Raw genomic sequence first — 19,001 nt, forward strand, 5'->3', positions numbered from 1 at the left:
GCAAATCAGTCTGATCCTGTGCCTCATGGGAACAGTTCAGCCCAAACTGCCAAGCCATGCCTTCCCTGGACCGGAAACAAGCTTCCTAGGACCGGTTTCCGGCATTTCAGCCGTCTTCAGCCAGGCTTGCTTGAATCCACTGGCAAAGTGAGCAAGGGACTCACGTCTGAGCATACCCTGCCAACTTATGGCGAAAAAAGCGGTACAAAAGGGGGTGGTGATGGAATGAAGCATCAGAACCAATCAAACACTCACACCCAGTCAACAGATCTGGCTTTGATACATCACCATTCTTTAGCTCACTCTGCCACCCCAGTTCAGACATGGCCATATGCAAATCAGTCTGACCCTGTGCCTCATGGGAACAGTCCAGCCCAAATTGCCAAGCCATGCCTTCCCTGGACCGGAAACAAGCTTCCAAGGACCGGTTTCTGGCATTTCAGGCATCTTCAGCCAGGCTTGCTTGAATCCAGTGGCAAAGTGAGCAAGGGACTCACGTCTGAGCATACCCTGCCAACTTATGGCGAAAAAAGCGGTACAAAAGGGGGTGGTGATGGACGGAGCATCAGAACCAATCAAACACTCACACCCAGTAAACAGATCTGGGTTTGATCCATCACCGTTATTTAGCCCACTCTGCCACCCCAATTCAGACATGGCCATATGCAAATCAGTCTGACCCTGTTCCTCATGGGAACAGTCCAGCCCGAGCTGCCAAGCCATGCCTTCCCTGGACCGGAAACAAGCTTCCTAGGACCGGTTTCTGGCATTTCAGCCGTCTTCAGCCAGGCTTGCTTGAATCTAGTGGCAAAGTGAGCAAGGGACTCACGTCTGAGCATACCCTGCCAACTTATGACGAACAAAGCGGTACAAAAGGGGGTGGTGATGGATGGAGCATCAGAACCAATCAAACACTCACACCCAGTCAACAGATCTGGGTTTGATCCATCACCGTTCTTTAGCCCACTCTGCCACCCCAGTTCAAACACGGCCATATGCAAATCAGTCTGACCCTGTGCCTCATGGGAACAGTCCAGGCCGAACTGCCAAGCCTTGCCTTCCCTGGACCGAAAAAAAGATTCCTAGGACCGGTTTCTGGCATTTCAGCCATCATCAGCCAGGCTTGCTTGAATCCAGTGGCAAAGTGAGCAAGGGACTCACGTCTGAGCATACCCTGCCAACTTATGGCGAACGAAGAGGTACAAAAGGGGGTGGTGATGGACGGAGCATCAGAACCAATCAAACACTCACACCCAGTCAACAGATCTGGGTTTGATCCATCGCCATTCTTTAGCCAACTCTGCCACCCCAGTTCAGACATGGCCATATGCAAATCAGTCTGACCCTGTGCCTCATGGGAACAGTCCAGCCCGAACTGCCAAGCCATGCCTTCCCTGGACTGGAAACAAGCTTCCTAGGACCGGTTTCTGGCATTTCAGCCGTCTTCAGCCAGGCTTGCTTGAATCCAGTGGCAAAGTGAGCAAGGGACTTACGTCTGAGCATACTCTGCCAACTTATGGCGAACAAAGCAGTACAAAAGGGGGTGGTGATGGACGGAGCATCAGAACCAATCAAACACTCACACCCAGGCAACAGATCTGGGTTTGATCCATCACCGTTCTTTAGCCAACTCTGCCCTCCCAGTTCAGACATGGCCATATGCAAATCAGTCTGACCCTGTGCCTCATGGGAACAGTCCAGCCCGAACTGCCAAGCCATGCCTTCCCTGGACCGGAAACAAGCTTCCTAGGACCAGTTTTCTGGCATTTCAGCCATCTTCAGCCAGGATTGCTTGAATCCAGTGGCAAAGTGAGCAACAGACTCACTTCTGAGCATACCCTGCCAACTTATGGCGAACAAAGTGGTACAAAAGGGGGTGGCGATGGACGGAGCATCAGAATCAATCAAACACTCACACCCAGTCAACAGATCTGGGTTTGATCCATCACCGTTCTTTAGCCCACTCTGCCACCCCAGTTCAGTTCAGATATGGCCATATGCAAATCAGTCTGACCCTGTGCCTCATGGGAACAGTGCAGCCCGAACTGCCAAGGGATGCCTTCCCTGGACCGGAAACAAGCTTCCTAGGACCAGTTTCTGGCATTTCAGCCATCTTCAGCCTAGCTTGCTTGAATCCAGTGGCAAAGTGAGCAAGGGACTCACGTCTGAGCATAACCTGCCAACTTATGGCGAACAAAGCGGTACAAAAGGGGGTGGTGATGGACGGAGCATCAGAACCGATCAAACACTCACACCCAGTCAACAGATCTGGGTTTGATCCATCACCGTTCTTTAGCCCACTTTGCCACCCCAGTTCAGACATGGCTATATGCAAATAAGTCTGACCCTGTGCCTCATGGGAACAGTCCAGCCCGAACTGCCAAGCCATGCCTTCCCTGGACCGGAAACAAGCTTCCTAGGACCGGTTTCTGGCATTTCAGCCGTCTTCAGCCAGGCTTGCTTGAATCCAGTGGAAAAGTGAGCAAGGGACTCACGTCTGAGCATACCCTGCCAACTTATGGCGAACAAAGTGGTAGAAAAGGGGGTGGTGATGACAGAGCATCAGAACCAATCAAACACTCACACCCAGTCAACAGATCTGGGTTTGATCCATCACCGTTCTTTAGCCCACTCTGCCACCCCAGTTCAGACATGGCCATATGCAAATCAGTCTGACCCTGTGCCTCATGGCAACAGTCCAACCAGTCTAAAGAATGGTGATGGATCAAACCCAGATCTGTTGACTGGATGTGAGTGTTTGATTGGTTCTGATGCTCCGTCCATCACCACCCCCTTTTGTACCGCTTTGTTCGCCATAAGTTGGCAGGGTATGCTCAGACGTGAGTCCCTTGATCACTTTGCCACTGGATTCAAGCAAGCCTGGCTGAAGACGGCTGAAATGCCAGAAACCGGTCCTAGGAAGCTTGTTTCCGGTCCAGGGAAGGCATGGCTTGGCAGTTCGGGCTGGACTGTTCCCATGAGGCACAGGGTCAGACTGATTTGCATATGGCCATGTCTGAACTGGGGTGGCAGAGTGGGCTAAAGAACGGTGATTGATCAAACCCAGATCTGTTGACTGGGTGTGAGTGTTTGATTGGTTCTGATGCTCTGTCCATCACCACCCCCTTTTGTACCGCTTTGTTCGCCATAGGTTGGCAGGGTATGCTCAGACGTCAGTCCCTTGCGCACTTTGCCACTGGATTCAAGCAAGCCTGGCTGAAGACGGCTGAAATGCCAGAAACCGGTCCTAGAAAGCTTGTTTCTGGTCCAGTGAAGGCATGGCTTGGCAGTTCGGGCTGGACTGTTCCCATGAGGCACAGGGTAAGACTGATTTGCATATGGCCATGTCTGAACTGGGGTGGCAGAGTGGGCTAAAGAACGGTGATGGATCAAACCCAGATCTGTTGACTGGGTGTGAGTGTTTGATTGGTTCTGATGCTCCGTCCATCACCAACCCCTTTTGTACCGCTTCGTTCGCCATAAGTTGGCAGGGTATGCTCAGACGTGTGTCCCTTGCTCACTTTGCCACTGGATTCAATCAAGCCTGGCTGAAGACGGCTGAAATGCCAGCAACCGGTCCTAGGAAGCTTGTTTCCGGTCCAGGGAAGGCATGGCTTGGCAGTTCGGGCTGGACTGTTCCCATGATGCACAGGGTCAGACTGATTTGCATATGGCCATGTCTGAAATGGGGTGGCAGAGTGGGCTAAAGAACGGTGATGGATCAAACCCAGATCTGTTGACTGGGTGTGAGTGTTTGATTGGTTCTGATGCTCCGTCCATCACCACCCCCTTTTGTACCGCTTTGTTCATCATAAGTTGGCAGGGTATGCTCAGACGTGAATCCCTTTCTCACTTTGCCACTGGATTCAAGCAAGCCTGGCTGAAGACATCTGAAATGCCAGAAACCGGTCCTAGGAAGCTTGTTTCCGGTCCAGGGAAGGCATGGCTTGGAAGTTCGGGCTGGACTGTTCCCATGAGGCACAGGGTCAGACTGATTTGCATATGGCCATGTCTGAAATGGGGTGGCAGAGTGGGCTAAAGAACGGTGATGGATCAAACCCAGATCTGTTGACTGGGTGTGAGTGTTTGATTGGTTCTGATGCTCCGTCCATCACCACCCCCTTTTGTACCGCTTTGTTCATCATAAGTTGGCAGGGTATGCTCAGACGTGAATCCCTTTCTCACTTTGCCACTGGATTCAAGCAAGCCTGGCTGAAGACATCTGAAATGCCAGAAACCGGTCCTAGGAAGCTTGTTTCCGGTCCAGGGAAGGCATGGCTTGGAAGTTCGGGCTGGACTGTTCCCATGAGGCACAGGGTCAGACTGATTTGCATATGGCCATGTCTGAAATGGGGTGGCAGAGTGGGCTAAAGAACGGTGATGGATCAAACCCAGATCTGTTGACTGGGTGTGAGTGTTTGATTGGTTCTGATGCTCCGTCCATCACCACCCCCTTTTGGACCGCTTTGTTCGCCATAAGTTGGCAGGGTATGCTCAGACATGAGTCCCTTGCTCACTTTGCCACCGGATTCAAGCAAGCCTGGCTGAAGACGACTGAAATGCCAGAAACCGGTCCTAGGAAGCTTGTTTCCGGTCCAGGGTAGGCATGGCTTGGCAGTTCGGGCTGGACTGTTCCCATGAGGCACAGGGTCAGACTGATTTGCATATGGCCATGTCTGAACTGGGGTGGCAGAGTGGGCTAAAGAACGGTGATGGATCAAACCCAGATCTGGTGACTGGGTGTGAGTGTTTGATTGGTTCTGATGCTCCGTCCATCACCACCCCCTTTTGTACCGCTTTGTTCGCCATTGGTTGGCAGGGAATGCTCAGACGTGAGTCCCTTGCGCACTTTGCCACTGGATTCAAGCAAGCCTGGTTGAAGACGGCTGAAATGCCAGAAACCGGTCCTAGAAAGCTTGTTTCCGGTCCAGTGAAGGCATGGCTTGGCAGTTCGGGCTGGACTGTTCCCATGAGGCACAGGGTAAGACTGATTTGCATATGGCCATGTCTGAACTGGGGTGGCAGAGTGGGCTAAAGAACGGTGATGGATCAAACCCAGATCTGTTGACTGGGTGTGAGTGTTTGATTGGTTCTGATGCTCCGTCCATCACCACCCCCTTTTGTACCGCTTTGTTCGCCATAAGTTGGCAGGGTATGCTCAGACGTGTGTCCCTTTCTCACTTTGCCACTGGATTCAATCAAGCCTGACTGAAGACGGCTGAAATGCCAGCAACCGGTCCTAGGAAGCTTGTTTCCGGTCCAGGGAAGGCATGGCTTGGCAGTTCGGGCTGGACTGTTCCCATGATGCACGGGGTCAGACTGATTTGCATATGGCCATGTCTGAACTGGGGTGGCAGAGTGGGCTAAAGAACGGTGATGGATCAAACCCAGATCTGTTGACTGGTTGTGAGTGTTTGATTGGTTCTGATGCTCCGTCCATCACCCCCTCCTTTTGTACCGCTTTGTTCGCCATAAGTTGGCAGGGTATGCTCAGACGTGAGTCCCTTGCTCACTTTGCCACTGGATTCAAGCAAGCCGGGCTGAAGATGGCTGAAATGCCAGAATCCGGTCCTAGGAAGCTTGATCCGGTCCAGGGAAGGCATGGCTTGGCAGTTCTGGCTGGACTGTTTCCATGAGGCAAAGGGTCAAACTGATTTGCATATGGCCATGCCTGAACTGGGGTGGCACAGTGGGCTAAAGAACGGTGATGGATCAAACCCAGATCTGTTGACTGGGTGTGAGTGTTTGATTGGTTCTGATGCTCCGTCCATCACCACCCCCTTTTGTACCGCTTTGTTCGCCATAAGTTGGTAGGGTATGCTCAGACGTGAGTCCCTTGCTCACTTTGCCACTGGATTCAAGCAAGCCTGGCTGAAGACGGCTGAAATGCCAGAAACCGGTCCTAGAAAGCTTGTTTCCGGTACAGGGAAGGCATGGCTTGGCAGTTCGGGCTAGACTGTTCCCATGAGGCACAGGGTCAGACTGATTTGCATATGGCCATGTCTGAACTGGGGTGGCAGAGTGGGCTAAAGAATGGTGATGGATCAAACCCAGATCTGTTGACTGGGTGTGAGTGTTTGATTGGTTCTGATGCTCCGTCCATCACCACCCCCTTTTGTACCGCTTTGTTCACCATAAGTTGGCAGGGTATGCTCAGACGTGAGTCCCTTGCTCACTTTGCCAGTGGATTCAAGCAAGCCTGGCTGAAATGCCAGAAACCGGTCCTAGGAAGCTTGTTTCCGGTCCAGGGAAGGCATGGCTTGGCAGTTCGGGCTGAACTGTTCCCATGAGGCACAGGATCAGACTGATTTGCATACGGCCATGTCTGAACTGGGGTGGCAGAGTGGGCTAAAGAACGGTGATGGATCAAACCCAGATCTGTTGACTGGGTGTGAGTGTTTGATTGGTTCTGATGCTCCGTCCATCACCACCCCCTTTTGTACCGCTTAAATAAATCTAAGACACAGATAATTAAGAACACGGCGGTTGTGTGCTACGACTCTTGGTTGCTCGACTCAGCTGTTTACTTGGGGATAACCATATCAGCAGATTTGGGGAAGACCGTAGAAAGAAACATTGAGCCAATACTTAGCAAAGCAAAAAAAGATTTTGATAGAATGCATAATTTACATTTGTCGTTAGTGGGGCGGTGCAACGTGGTGAAAATGGTCTTCCTCCCAAAAATTCTGTATCTCTTCAGGACTATTCCGCTTGAGTTCGAGAAAAAGTGGTTTACCGCACTGGAGCACGTGGTCAACAGGTTTATCTGGGCACACGGGAAAACCAGGAGGGCACTACACTTTATGTCTTAGCCAAGGGACAGAGGAGGGTGGGCGGTTCCCGATTTCAAAATGTATTATTGGGCAGCATCCTTTTGGTATGTAAGTAGTTTAATTGGGGGTGACGCGAATGACTCTGGAGTTAAGTCCGGATCAATTGAAATGTATGCAATACTAGTGGGAGAAGACGCTGAGAATTGCTTTCTGAAATTCACCGAGCGTAGCAATTTTAAAAGAACTAGATTCAAGACCCTGATGGCTGCTTATAAGATCTGGACGGCATTCTGCAAAGAAACTGGCCTAGGCAGACCAAATGGCTATATACAACTATTCAGAAACCCCACTCTCCCGGTGGAAATATTCTCAGATTCAATAATGGCAGAATGGGAAGAGCATGGGATCCAGAGGCTGGGGGATTTAATGGAGCACCTCGGGATTGGGCAGTTCGAAGATATACAGAATACCTATGGTATTAGTAAAAGGAGTTTTTTTTAAATATCTACAGATTCGTAGTTTTATGGGTGGGAAAAAGGGGGGGCCTGGTAGATTCAGTAAATATAATATTATGGATGTCATCAGGGATGGGGAAGATTGTACTATTCGAAGGATTTATGATGAACTCTCATTGCTAAAAAATGATGATCTTGGAAAATACCAGTAGAAGTGGGTTGATAAACTTGAAGTATTTTCTGACAGCTTCACAGCCTCTCTAGAGTTTGACTATACCCTGCTGTGTTGCGCAGGGCTACAAGCCTAACAATATAAAACAATTTTTACACTGTATTACACACCAGCAAAGACTGCGCAATGGGGGGCAGACGGGAACTAGGTGTCCACGGCGCGATAGCATGGATGCGGAAATAGTACATATGTTTGCGACGTGCCCACGACTAAAATCTTTGAGGAATATGATTGAACTGTTTATGGACAAAACATTAGAAATTAAAGTCTCCCTTACTCCAATGGTAATTCTGTTAGGGATACACAAAGAGGGCAGGCAAGATTTGTCACAATATTTCCTCTTTCTGGCTATGGCAGTATTGCGTATATGCATTGCCACAGTCTGGCTGGATAAAATAGCCCCAACGTTTCAGCAATGGCTTGCCAGATTACCGTCTATATATAATTTTGAGAAAAGTATCTATGAGAGAAAGGGAAAAAAGGGAGATTACAAGGAAAGCGTATCTGGGGGGCCATCTATAGATTGAAGGAGAACCAGCAGCAATAATATTTTTTAAAAAAACATAGCATCAACGGTTTGGCTAACATAAATCAGAACTTTATTATTTGTAGGCCCATCATTTTTAAGTATGATTACCTTCTACAAAATTTAGCATTTAGCATATGTTTATTTAAATGTAATCTTATGCACATTATTACTATGAGTATTTTGACCTTGAATAGCATTTGCAGCAGCAGTCCCCCCCTGATGGTTGAAAAACCATCACAATTTTGTCACAAATACATCTTCAGAATGCACTTTAATTTTCAGTTGAGTCATTCATTTTATTTCTGAGGGTTTCAATTTTCTTCAACTTCCTATATTCTCTATTCTTTATTTCTTCCAATTCTATCTCTCCTCGGTTTTCCTCTTTCTTTCCTCATTCTCCTTTTTAGTTAAATGATATCTAAATCCTTCATATTATATGGATCACCAAATTGTAGGTTCCCCTTAGGGCTGGATCCATTATTGCATCTTTCCTGGAGTTTAAAGTTGAATGTCACCCAGAGGCATGTTTGGAGGAAATCAACCCCCCCTTCCAGGTCCTTATGTATTTAAGTCTGCTTAGGTATTTAACCAATCCATTCTTTTACTGTCAAATTGAAATGGCCTGTCCCCAACTCAGACAGGTTCTGTCTCTATTTCCCTGAGGTGGTGGAAAGCACCAAGCATGTCATTTTTTTTGCACAACTTTCCATGGAATTCAGAAAAAGTGGATTTTAACAGACTGTTGTAATTTGGGCTTTAGAAATTACAAGTCTGCATTCAGAATGCTAAGAAGCGACACCAGCCAATACATTGTATGAGCTGTATCTCGATTTTGATGATCATGTGGAGGATCAGGCAAAAAAGGCAACTTAGCGTAATGGCTGGGTTATACTGTCGCTGTTTTGTTTTTAACTTTAACTTTTTTAAACAACTTCTTAAACAGTGCTTTTATCTTGTCCTTGATAGCTTTGACATCTCATGTCACACTCTCTGTCAGAAATATAGATCTGTATGAATGGATCACCACCTTGAAGCCAATTTGTTTTAACTAATATTATGTTTTATACCATAATGTACTGTGCTTATTATGCTCTTCTATGGCCATTGATTCAAAATAAAGATTTTTGACTTGACTTGAACTTTATATAAAGTTATCAAGCTCCTTTGTCTAAGCTCCCCAATACACCAGCGGTTTCTAAAGGTACTAATTCAGGTTTCAAATAAGACATTTTCTTTTAAAGTTCTTATATCTTTCCACTCTTGTCGGGTATATATGAGCAGCAATGTTGAGCTTTTAGCATTTTGCAGATCTTGTCCACATACAAAATATACTCCAGGAATAACTGCCTCTTCCCCTGTTGATATTTGGACAGGTACTCCCAAAACGTCAAAGGTGTGTTCACAATTACTAATCACAATAGGTCTCTTTCTAACCTGTTTTCTCCTTTTGTAAACACATTATTTCCCTTTTTGCCTTCTATCTAATTTCAATTTTGGATACACCATTTCCTTTTTATATTTATCTTCTTCCTTCTTTCAAAGATTCCTTAAAACATCTTCTTCATTTTACTACATATATTATGAGCTCTTCTTTCTTCTAGTATTAATATGAATATCTTTTCTAATGGTCTCATTATATAAATAAGGTTCTTATCCTGTGCCTTATCAGTGTCCATGAGTGTGGCTGATCTAAAGAAATACCATGCAATGTCCATATCTTTTGCCTTTGGGGGAGGATTCATTCTTTTCTGAAGAGGAGCGTTAAAAAGAATCATACCATAATTGGAAAAATAATAAGCAAAATATTATATGTAATTGCATATGACAATAGAATATGGTGGTATGTCATTTCTTTTGCAGCTGAAGAAGGTAAGTGTGCTCAAACATAGCAGTCCTTAGTATCTAAAGCTTGAGAGTATTCCTGAACAAATCTAGAATAAACCTAAGTCGAATACATTCTACAAATTAAGCCTTTAACTTTGTCTCATCTAATGTGTGTGCAGATATTGTAGCTATAGGTGTAGACTTAAGTATTTACAATTCTTGTGTAAAATCCATTCTAGCTAAAACAATGATAATAGCTAATATAACAACTATTAGTGTGACAACTATTCTAGTCTTGTACACTTAGCTTTGGTAAAGATAGACATTTGTGTCTACAGTCAGACCTTTCGTAGAATAATAGCAGCAGGGAGATTAATATCCTGCATTGACTTCTTCTTGTGCAAACATGAAAAACGTCATGATTCTGTTTCTTCTACGATGGTTGGTGATATTCGTTCTACTGGTCCTAGGATGCTTGTTTCCAGTCCAGGAAGGACCTGGCTTGGCAGTACGGGCTGGACTGTTCCCATGAGGCACAGGGTCAAGACTGATTTGCATATGGCTGGGTTCAAACTGAAATGGCATGGTAAGCAAAAACATGATGGATTTAGGTCCAGATCTCTGTACTGGAGTGAATGTATGACATTGTTCTGCATTCTGTCCATCAACTGATGTTTTTGCATTTGATATTCGTTCTACCGACACACTTGATCTCAATTCACTTCTACCATTCCGCCTTTCCATTCTCCTTGATGGTCTTCCCACACTTATTCATTTCTCTGGATCATGTAATTGCTTGTGTTATTTTTCAACAGTTCTTTTATTTCCTCTACTTGACCAACATCAACTCTGCAGCCAACGAACTACACAGATGGATCACCAACTGCGCAGAGAAGCTCGCCCCCCTCTGTAACTCCGGCAGATAGTGCCCCATTGTGACAAGCTGACCTGGTATGTGATGTCCACTAATGTAAGTGGGCGCCTTGCACCATTCCAGACAATCCTTATGGTGATTTAAGAGGTCTCAGACAACCTTAGAAAGCTGTCCATGTGGTAGCTGTGTAAGGCTTAGTTTTGAAGGAGTGTAAAGCGGCTTATTTTACCAGAATGCAATCTTATAGTATCGAATAAATTGTAAAGGAACCACACAAAGTATGTATAAAAATAAGTATTTATTATAGAACACTCTCTAGTAAGTTACAGTATTTCCTACACGGAGATAGACACAAAGCGCACAATACTAAAGCAAAGAAATCACAGTAAATAGCAGTAATATGCAGAAGGCCCCCTGGGGGGACCAAACCATATACTAAGAAAGTGGTATAAGGTAAAGTGGTATAAGGGGGTGTGGCTTCGGAGCCAAGCATGGCAGACGCATCTCTGTAGAGCTCCGCTAGCCTGTACCTGCTTAGAGCCATCATCCTGCTGATATCCTGACTCCGGACACTGCTGCTGCAGGGCACTCCTTGCGGAGCACAGCTAGGCCCCCTGGGCGAAGTTTGGTGATGGCGGTGTGCTGGGAATGTCTGGATCCAGCATCGAGGTGGATGCGGCGTAATCAGGAGCTGCGCGACGATGTGCTGTGTGGGCTGGGCCGCAACCGACAATCGCTGTGAGCCGATTGCAGAGACCTCGCTGCAGCGGCCGCCCTCGCCTTGTGGGGCTCCAGATTGGTGCTAGAAGAAGGCCTGGGGCTGGTTGGGGGCCTGCCTCTACATGGATTTGGCCGGCTGCCTGGGCCATGACTTTACGCCGCTCCAACGGGCCTGTCCCCCCGTTTCCTGAGAGGTGCACGTGGGGCGTGGAGACCCCGGTGAATTGCGGAGTTCCTGGTGGGGCCCTGGGCTTTGTGGACGCCTGCATTGGCTTGGATCGACTTGCTGTGCCGCGTGGGGTGTCCCGGCCTCCCCTCGTTGCAGATACATCCACAGCTGGGAGTCGGGGCCACTGAGGGGCACGCTGGGTGATCCGAGCTGCGGCGGCGGCGAACAGCGGATCGCCGGAGAGACCTCACCTATCTACTGTGGGGGCCAAAAATGTGCTGGTGATGACCTGTGACTGAGGGGCCTGTCGGCGCACGCTTCCTGCCAGCAGCCGGATTCTTCAGTGTGGCACCTCACCTTTAGACCCCTCTGCCATACTCCTGAGCTGAGCTGCATGGAGGCCCCATGGGCTAGTGGTTCTCCCGCCGGCTGCGCACAGGCCCAGTGCTTCCTGAGACTGTCATCTCGGTGACCGGGATTGCTGACAGGGGCCCTGGACCCTGTGGTGGCCCACACATTCTGGACACACCAGGTATGCTGGGGAGTACGGGCTGGCATGCAATGTGGTGACTGTGGGTCTTTGGAGGCCTTGACATCGATGACCGTGGTTGCCCACTCATCCGGGCGGGGAAGCTTTCTGCGGCTGCCGCTGATGCCCTGGAGGCATTCCTTCCCTAGATAGCCTGGTACCCCGGTGAGCATATCCTGCAAGACTGCCCCTGGTCAGCGATTTCCTTGGCGGTCCCTTGAGCCAGTGGGTGGCGGTGTCCTGAGAGGTGCGCTGTGGTGACTGGGGGCCTAGCCTGGTTGTAGTCCTGACCGAGCTGAGATTATCTGAAGGGCCGGGGGCATACTCCAGGGCCGGTCCTAGTGCTGCGTGGCCCCTTGCCACTCACTGAAGCTTGCCATCCACCCGTGGAGGCCCACCCTCCCACACTCATCTGCTGCGGCTGATAACCTGGGGCTGGACCTCTGGTCTGCTCCTCCATTCCATGTTGTGCAAGGACAAACAGAACACCATGGATTATTATACCACCGCTCCTACTGGGAAGGAGGTCGCAGAGGACCCGTCCTCCGACACTGCAAACGTTTCTCGCGGCGATCTACCAATCACGGGCTGCACTTGAGGCCCAGATCGGGGCTGTTGGTTCCGAGGTGTCGTTTCTTCGCCAGGGCCTTCGAAAGGTGGTTGACTGGATCACTGAGGCGGAGACCAGGGTCTCCACAGTGGAGGACACCGGATCCACCCTCCAGAAGCAGGTAGACAAACTTACTACAGTCTCATGGGAGCTGGCGTCATGGATTGAAGATGCAGAAGGGAGGGCCCAGCGCAACAACATCAGCCTGGTGGGCTTTCCGGAGGGCTGTGAAGGTGCTTCTATCGACGACTTCCTCTCTGGCTGGCTTAGGGCGTTGCTGTCGCCCGAGGCCATGTCTTCATGTTTCGTGGTCGAGAGGGCTCACTGGCTTTGACTGAGAAGCCTTCTCCTGGGGAGCGTCCTAGGCCAGTAATTGCCCGGCTTCTTAACTACGCCAACCGTGAAGCGATCCTCCGCTATGCCCGGCTTCACAAGGACAAAATGACTTTCGATTCTCATCCCATCATGGTCTTCCCTGACTGCACCAGGTTGGTGCAGTAGCAGCGTCAGTCCTTTGTTGCGGCCAAGCGGCGACTTCGGGACATGAACTTATGCTATGCGCTGCTGTTCCCCGCCCGGATGAAGGTGATATATAATGCCAAGACTCTTTTCTTTGACTCCCCTGAGGAGGTCTTGGCTTGGACTGATGAGAGACGTAATCTTAAACTGCACTCGCCGCTGCAGCTTGATTTGGACTCTTCGCAAGGATCCTATCAGAGCGGCCGGCAAGACAGAGACGCTACAGCAAGGCGCCACAGATCCCGCTCTAATTCGCGTGCCCAGGGTCAATCAGGGAATGCTGACTGAGATCGCCCTGGCTAAAGGGCATATTCTATCCCTCCCTTCCCACAGAGCACTGTCTTGCAGCTGCAGTTCCTTGGTGGGTAGCACTAGATCCTGGCATGCTGGGGTCTTCTTCACATGCTCTGAGAGGTATCGGAGTATGTCCACCCTGGACGTTTTGCGTAATGTTGGGTGAAGTTGGGTGGGGGGATCCATTGGGGGAACTGCTTGGGTCATCATGTTAAGGGCCTGGGTCAATATTCCACCGCAACAGATACTCCTCGTTATTGGAAGTATGGGGGTGCGGGAGTGGGGGGGTCATGTTGGGTTTCAGCTTGTTTGTTGTTTTGCACACTATAAAGATTAGGGTTGACCCATGTCACAGGTAAATCTCCGCTGGGAGAACTCAATATTCTTGCTTGGAATGTACGGGGACTGCTGAACAAAATCAAATGGGGCAGTGCTTCGCTTAGCGAAGCATTATTCGGCTGACATCCTATTATTGCAGGAGACTAACCTTGTGGGCACTAAAGCCCCCTGTCTGTCCCGATATGGGTTTGCCACCGGCTTTGTGAGGGGCACACTTGGCACAGCAACACTTATCCACCGCTAGGTGCCGCTTCAGGTCACACAACATTGATTAGATCCAGGCGGGCGCTTCACGATCATTTCCGGCCCTATAGCCGGCAAACAGATCACGCTTGGGAGTATATATGCCCCTCCACCGTTAGGTCAGACGTTCATAGATAAACTTACACAGCTTTGGGGGGACCTTCCAAGTGGCTAGACGATTTTGGGCGGAGATTGGAATGATATCATGACCCCTCTTGAAAGATGGCGTGCACCACCACCTGATACACCCCCCAATCCAAATTACAAGTACTGGCACATACAATGGGCTGGACAGACTCTTGGCGGGCATTTCATCCCTCTGAGGCAGGGTTTACTTACGCATCGTTGGTTCATCAGACCCTCTCACGCTTAGATTATATGTTCCTCCCACATAGCTATACACAGAGTGGCACACCCATCCATCATGCCTAGAGGCCTCTCCGATCATTCAACAATCCAACTCAAGTTGCACCTGGAGACTCAACGAGCACCTTATCGGTGGTGCATGTCCTCATGGCTTCTCCGTGACGTTGACTATCAATAGATGCTCCATCTTGCGATCGCAGACTACCTCAGTTTTAACGTGGGTACTTCTCCATCCCAGGTCAGCCTCTGGAAGGCCCTTAAGCCCACGATTAGGGGGGCAGACATCCGTTATCACTCGGGGGAAAAATGGCGGTGTTTGGCGCAGGTGAGCGAACTGGAGTATCGTCAGGTCTACCTGCAGGCCTAGCTGGTTGACGGCTACGACTTCGGTACCCACCGGAATCTCCTACACGTCCAACAGCAGCTCCATCAGTTGCAGACTGACAGTGCTAAAGAGGCGTGGTTGGCGACCCAATACAGGATTTATCAATGGGGTGACAAGTCCAGTTAGATGCTCCATAGGCTATGTCAGGTCCGGACGTCCCGGACGCAGGTTAACCTCCTGAAGTCCCCAGATGGCAGTATGTGTACCTCCCCGAGGCTGTGGTCCGAGCATTTGCCTGTTTCTAAGCCGCTCTATATGAAGAGGTTGAGGTAATAGCCGAGCCCCTTATTGTTTACTTTTTTGCAGATATCCCCCCTCGCCGTTTTCCCGATGATGTGCGAGATGAACTGGATAAACCAATCACCCTAGACGAAGTACCGGCGGCGTTGTCCAACATACATCCGGGCTGTGCTCCAGGCATGAACGGGTTCCCCTGTGAGTTGTTTTTGCACCCACATGTGGCGACCCTGGGACCTCACATGCTCAGGGCGCTACATGAAGCCTTGGAGCAGTGCATTTTGCCTCTGGACTGGCGGCACGCCGCAATTGTGGTTTTTCTTAAACCCGGTCACCACCCGGAAGATCCGGGCTCGTATCGCCCTATCTCCTTGTTGAATCTTGAGCCCAAACTTTTGGGTACGGTCCTGGCCGATCACCTCCGCACCTGCATTCAAAATCTGGTGTATTCGGATCAGTCAGGCTTCATGCCACAGCTCTCCACCAGACACAATATTAGGCGGGTCCACAATGCTGTCTTGGAGGCCCCTCGCCTTGGTCGTCCCGTGGCGATCTTGTTGGCAGACATCGACAAGGCGTTTGACTCTCTGAGCTAGACCTACCTTTTTAAACTCCTAGAAGCCATTAAGCTGGGACCCAGGTTCCTGGCATATGTGAAACTACTGTATACGGATCTCACTGCCTTGGTTCGTGCGGCTGAATGCTGCTCGGCCCCCTTTCCGATCCGCAGGGGCATAAGACAGGGTTGCCCCCTAGCCACTCTCCTATTTGCCTTAGCGATCGAACCCTTAGCTATGTGGGTATGCCTAGACTCTGTCCTCAGGGGACTGGACACTGGAGTACTCAGACAGGATTGTGCTTTACGCTGACGACGTCCTGTTCTTCATGTCAGACCCTTGGTCCTCCAGGCCTCGTTTCCTCCAAATTCTTCGCGTCTTCGGGGAGACCTCCGGCCTATGTGCCAATCCACCCAAATCTATACTGTTCCTTATTCATGGTGAACAGAGAAGCCAGGCTTGGCCTTCGCAACAGCTCATTGCGGATGCAGGCCTTAAGTATCTAGGGGTCTTCATAACACGGTATCCCAGCGACGCTTGGGCACATAACATAGCTCTGTTGCTCCCTGCCGTCCGAGATGAAACAACGATCTGGTCTCAACTACCGCTATCATTATATGGCAGGTCTGCAATTTTTAAAATGGTGTCTCTGCCACGCGTACTCTACAGGCTCCAGATCTACGAGCACCCTATCCCCCCATCGTGGTTTCTTCAAATCAATGCTCTCCTGAATAGATTCCTCTGGCAAGGGGTACAATTCACGTGGCACTCGCAACGTGCATACAGTCCACGTACAGTGCAGGCATTGAGGCGGCAGACATCCGTGTGTATTACTGGGCTTCGCATCTCCTGATGGTCAACGAGTGGTGCTATGGTTCTCAGACAGATCCGGCCTATGCCGTGGCGCAGTCAGCAATGGAGGGTACCCCACTGCTCCATTTCCTATACAGTAGCTCCTCCCTGGAAGCGCTTCCCCCGGCCTGACGGGTAGTTATTCAGGTATGGAGACGGGTGGCTAGGTCCATGGGTTGGTGGGGTATGTTGACCAGCGCCACTCCCCTCTGGCAGGGAACGTGTCTTCGGCCTGTCACTTCGTTGGTGGGGTTTCATAGATGGGATGATATCGGTATATCTACACTTGGGGACATAATGCAGGAGACAACCCTAAAATCCTTTCAAAAACTGCAGGTGGATTTTGACCTTCATAAATCACAGTTCCATTGCTATTTGCAGGTTTGTCACGCACTGCCCCCCTTGATTCGGCAGCTAGAGTCATTACCTGAGCTCCACCCGCTGGAAGGTCGCTTACTGATGGGAGATCTGGGGGCCCACAAAATCTGGCAAATTTACCAAACTCTTGCTACACACTCCAAGACCATCAATCACTGAACCCGGGCGGCTTGGGAGACAGACCAGCCAGCTCTGACAGACGACGATTGGGCCAAGGCGCTGGCTAGCCCTTGGTACGCCGCCGTCTCTACCAGGTACAGGCTAATCCAATTTAAATACCTCCATAGGGTATATTACACACATCTCCACCTTTGGAAAGTGGGGGCAATTCAGTCCCCTGTCTGTCTCCGATGTGGAGCAGACGAGGGGTCGTTCCCGCACACGGTGTGGAGCTGCGGAACATTGCAGCTCTTCTGGTCAGGCATGTTGTCTTACATGGGGCAGGTTTTGGCGTGGGATGTCCAGATGGACCCGAGATTGGCACTCTTACACAGCACAGAAGACATCGGGGGAAACAGGTATAAAAGACACCTGCTGTTTTTGGGTCTCACATTGGCTAAGCGTGACATAGAACAGCACTGGAAGGATACGTCCACGCCCTGTATAACCAACTGGAAAAAGGCCTTAGATAGGTGCATGTCAGCAGAGATTGCAGTGTTCCAGGCAGGGGGTGTCCACAGAAGCATGGGAAGATTTGGTCCAGGTGGGCCAAGTACAGGGGTATAGATGTGCCCCTAATGTCGCAGACAGCCACCGGGAACCTATTGAACGACTGGTGGTGAATGACTTACCTGTGTAACGTAATAGTGCTAAAAAGACGTAGATGGGCATTCTTTTGGTTTGTACATATAATGTTATCAAAATATGTGTGGTATGCACTTGGGGGGATGGGTATTTCCCTTGGTCTGATGTTCTGCAGGCCTTTGGAGTGGGTGTTATATAGTACCTTAGGACATTTCATTCTGCATTTCAATTGCACTTTGCTTGCTGGGCTCTGCCCTTCTGGTACGGTGAAAATTCAATAAAATCTGTTGTTAAAAAAATAAGAAAGTTGTATCAGAACCACTAATCGAGTCAGGCCAATGTCAAGAGGACGCAGAATTGCTGGGGACCCACAGAACCACCCAAGGTCAGTAGATAGGGGCCCCACAGAAAGCGTGTGCAGTGTTTGAACACGACTACACGCTAAGTACAAGTCTATGTGCAAGTCGCGGTTGGAATTTTAAAGATTAGGGACCCTTCCCAGTGGACTCTGATGAAACCCCGTGGAAGACAGAAGATTAGAGGGTCACCGCACCCGTGGATACCATGGTACCCTAGTTACCTATCTCAGGGAAGCCGGGTGCATAGGTGTGAAGTGGCGCCGGTAACCGCTGTAGAACCAAATGGAGCACTTAAGAAAAGTGCCACTGGTTGAAGAGGGGAAAGTGTCCGGAGGAACCCAAATGTGGATTCTTGAATAGAAGTACCTGAAAAAAGAGGGGACAGTGTCTATGTCACTCAGGAATGACCAGGAGACTTGGGAGACAGATGCCCTCCGATGTTGGGTGATTGAGGACAGATGACCATGACCTTGACTATGCAGCTGTGAGGACCAGGCAATGCTGAGGACAACCAGGACTTGGATGTAAGCTGTTGCACAAAGGATGTCGAGTGCTGAGGGGTTTGTGTCTGGCGGGAGCACCAACAAGCCTTGGCAAATGCAACGCATGCAGGAAGTCAAGACGGTGCACAGTTGGGACCAGCAATGTCCAGGAGACTCACCACAAGCAGGGACATCAGGGCGGGCCCCAAGCACTCAGTCAAAACCAAGGATAACAAAGGTGGCCCTCAAATAGACCCACAGGCTGGAGGTACAGGAGTCGTGAGAGGACCTCGAGCAGCTCACAAACAGGAGCAGACCACGGGACCCTCAAGGCAGTATTGCTGAAGATCTTGGTGGAAGAAGTTGCCGGAGGTTGTGGCTACTAGGAGCCCAATGCACTTGTTGCAAAGTTGCCAACAAGCATATGCATTTGCAAAAGTAAGCAGTGCAAAGGGGTTTGGTTAATGTAGCCCCCACAAGGGATACTGACCTCAGACTTGGTGAGAGGGAAGCTCAGGCCTCCGGAGATGT

Source organism: Triturus cristatus, chromosome 2_1 (genome assembly GCF_964204655.1).
Source record: "Triturus cristatus chromosome 2_1, aTriCri1.1, whole genome shotgun sequence".
Classification (NCBI taxonomy): Eukaryota; Metazoa; Chordata; class Amphibia; order Caudata; family Salamandridae; genus Triturus; species Triturus cristatus.